At 26.4% G+C, this 4,000-nt stretch overlaps 1 pseudogene; it reads left to right on the top strand.

The window, feature by feature from the left end:
* Positions 1 to 573: 573 nt before the first annotated feature.
* LOC108728839 (uncharacterized) lies at positions 574 to 2,591 on the top strand (annotated as a pseudogene).
* The last annotated feature ends 1,409 nt before the right edge of the window (positions 2,592 to 4,000 follow it).

The following is a 4,000-nucleotide window of genomic DNA, read 5'->3' as shown; positions in this document are numbered from 1 at the left end:
GTAGAAAGATGTTATTAAGGAAATCGTATAATTTAACACCAATTCAAAAATTAAGGAAGAAAAATGAAATCCTGAAAGGGTTAAATTTAAATTGTAAACGTCGAGAAAAGAGACTTCGAGAAAAAGTACATATTACATCTTTTTTTAAGATTCAAATTATATATATATATTGGAATTAATCTTTTAATTTAAAATAATGTTGTTTAAGATTAAAAAATTGTACGAGAAAATAACCTATTTAAAAAATAAATGTTCTCAATGTGACGAAAAAGTAATAGATGAGGTTATTTCAAAATTACCTCTAAATCAACAATTAGCTGTTAAAGCTTGTTTTGCAGCAGCAAAATTAAAAAATATAAAAGGTATGAGATATTCAAACGAATTCAAACCTCATAGGTGTATGAATGTATTTTACTCCGGATTAAAAGTACAAAAACGTACAATCATTTGAGATCTCATAATATTTTAATACTACCTTCAATTGCAACATTAAATCATTATATTGAGATTATCAAAGGTTGTTACGGTTTTCAAATGAACACATTTGAAATATTGAAAAAAAAGATTGCAAACATGGAACCAAATGATGTGCGAGGTATGTGCATATCCATTTCGTTTACAAAATTACAATTAATTCTATTAACTCTATTATATTAATTTTTTCTGAATTGAATAGTTGCACAAGAAACGTAATTTTTATATATTATTTTATAATAAATGTCATATATATTTAAATAACTAAAATTAATTTTATAGGTGTTTTATTGCTGGATGAAATGAAATTATCAAAAACGTTATATTTTAATCGCAAGAATCTAAAAGTTGAAGGCTTTGTTAATTTAGGTCAATACACTTCGGAAGAACAAAAGAAAAAAAAAGGAGACCATGCATTAGTTCTCATATTTCAGCCCTTTAAAGGAAAATGAGTTCAATGTTTGGCTTGCTTTTTGGGTGTTGGTAACACAAGTGCATCAATCTTGCACAAAATTATTATGGAGTGTATTATTCTAACAGAACAATCTGGACTTAAAGTAGACACTATAGTATCAGATGGAGCGTCATGGAATCGATCTATGTGAAATATATTTGGAGTAAAGGAAGAATGTGTTAGTATACAACATATTGTAGATACAGAAAGACGCTTATGGTTCATTTCTGATTTTCCACATTTAATAAAATGTCTCCGAAATTATTTTTTTCAGTTTGATCGATATGTAGGAATTTGGGTAAGTTTAAAAATTTATATCGAAAAAAGCAAAAATTAAAACATCTACATGAACAACATATACAACTTCTTTCCAATTATTTAATATAAAGTTAAAAATGTAATAATCAAAATCAATAATTTTATATTATTCATATAAATGTATATTAACATTTATATTTATTGCGACATATAGACTCCAAAAGGTGTAGTTTCTTTAAAACATTGGTATGCAATACTTGCCATTGAAAAACCTCACGGTTTTAATCTGAAATCTAGTTACCATTTAGATGAAAATCATATCAAACCTAAATATTATCAGAAAATGAATGTTGCAATGGCATTTCGAGTATGTAGTTGAATACCCGTATTCTAATTCCTCCTTTATAAAAAAAAGTGCCTTTTTGGCTTCTCAGTGAATAAGATGTCTTATAAGCCTTTTTTAGAGACACCTTTACAAATAAATAAAGTTTTAGAATTTAGGTGAAAGTATCTGTTTCTTGTTATTTATAATGAAGTAATATATATATATATATATACACAAACAAAATGTATTTATGTAATTTTTGATAGTTTTTCAGTGTAGCATCTACCATGCAAATATTCAAAGACACAAATGTTTATCATGATTTGAATGATGCTGATGGATCAATCAAATTGTGCAAAAGAGTGAATGCACTAATCACTGCCATGAATAGTCGCACTCCTACAAATTTATTACAACCGGGTAACGAAATGTATAAGGCAATCATATAAGTGTAAACATCGCAAGTAGTTTTCATATAATAATTGTGATATTGTGTTTTATTATGTATAATTTTAATAAATTTAAATGTGATTTTTATATATTTGTTCTTTTAAAGGATTACATCAATATTTATATTTGAATTTTGCAGAATATCGAAAATTTTATAACATTTTTAGTTGAATGGGAAAAAGAAGCTAAAAAAATGAATTATAATTTTATAACTGAGCAAACTTGTTACGGTTTAAAAATTTCTCTCAAAGCTACTCTTGAAATGTGTACTCTTGAAATTTTTGATTTATAAATGTGGATTTAAGTATTTAATGACATCTAGATTGAATCTAGATTGAAAGATAGTTTAGAGGTGAATTTTTCTTTTTTAAAATATACATAACATTTGTAATATCTAATTTATAATGATTTATAATTTATAATTTATAACTTTTGCAGAGATTTTTTGGAATGATGCGATATTGTTGTAACGATCATCCTGACTCTCAGTTATTTATACAAATTTACAAACTGATATCAACGTATTCTCTAGTAAAATCTCCAAAAGGCTGTAATGTCTCTAGCACAGAAATAATGAATGTTCTTTTAGATATTAAAGATATACCAGATATTAAAGAAAGAAGAGAATAGTGGATAGGTCAGATAGATACTATCCTGGATAGAGGAACGAATACTGAAGTTTTAGCATATGCCTCGTCAATTCTTAATGATCATGAATCTCATATATGTACTACCTTCGATTACATTCTAACGTACATTGCTGGATATGTGGCAAGAAAAGGAAATAGGTTTTGTAAGAATAAATAATAATAAACATATTATAATATTTATGAAGAATGTTTGAAAACGTTGGTTTTACAACTACATAGTGAAATACCAGAAAGACATAAATTAATTCAAATCAAATCAAAAGGATATTTAATGAATCCTTCTGTGGCTTTATTTCATCTGCTTTCAATTCTATAAAAAGGAGTAATAGAGACAACACAATGTGGAGAAATTAATGTTGATACGTTATTTGAAATAATGGAATTGATCAACGAAGAAAAGAATCCTGTAACTTTCCTTGGCTGTGAAAAACATAATCATAAATTTACTAAGAACATTATCCGTTTTTATTTAATAACACGAATGTTTTTCTTAACCAAGCAGGCAAATAAAAATGATAACGTTGAAAGAGAAAGAACAAAAGAGAAAAGAAAACGTTTAAAATTAGTTAAAATAAATGTTCAAAATGATCCAAATATGTATTCTCAAATTGAGGAAACAAATGCGATTGAAACTATAATACAAATGAAAAAAGGAAGAAAATGTAAAAGTGGAAAAAGCAATAATTAAAATAGAAGATATATAAAATATAAAATGTTTATTTAGCATGTAAAAGTTTATTTAGCAAATAAAAATACAATTTCAGTTTTTTTAACTTATTTTTTACAATTTCAATTTCTGCCATTATCTATAAATTCCTTTTAGCTCTCGCGCTCTCTCTCTCTCTCTCTCTCTCTCTGTCTCTCTCTCTCTCTCTCTATCATAATTTATCAACAACTTGTATAAATTCATTTAATTGTTCAATACTTGTAATTACAATAAATTTTGAAAGAATGGATTTTGTTGTCTATATAAATATGCACTTGTCCATTTCGCAAAAAAGCAACTCTTTCTTACATTATAATCACTTTCTACTTTCTGGAAACCAAAAAACATTTCATTTCCTCTTGAATAACTCCATTTCGTACAAGGAAGTATAAGCAACTCCAAATTATCTTGAAAGTATTCAAAACTATTGGGTCCATTTTTTTCAACTTCCATTATTGTTCTTTATCAAAAGCTAAAAAGTAATAAAATATATTATTTTTATATGAATATTGGGTCCATTATTGTCAATTTCCATTATTTATTTATTTTTTTTTTCTATTATTTTCGGAATGACAAATATCCTAACTTGTAGTCTCGAACTTTAACGCTTAATAACTCGGTTCACAAGGCCGATCGCCGCATTTTTCTTACAGATTCTTTCGTTTTGAGTGAAAACGCGACGA

Source organism: Mycetomoellerius zeteki, unplaced genomic scaffold (assembly GCF_001594055.1).
Source record: "Mycetomoellerius zeteki isolate Tzet28-1 unplaced genomic scaffold, Tzet1.0 scaffold642, whole genome shotgun sequence".
NCBI lineage: Eukaryota > Metazoa > Arthropoda > Insecta > Hymenoptera > Formicidae > Mycetomoellerius > Mycetomoellerius zeteki.
The sequence above is the reverse complement of the archived record's forward strand: the minus strand, read 5'-3'. Positions and strand labels throughout refer to the sequence as shown.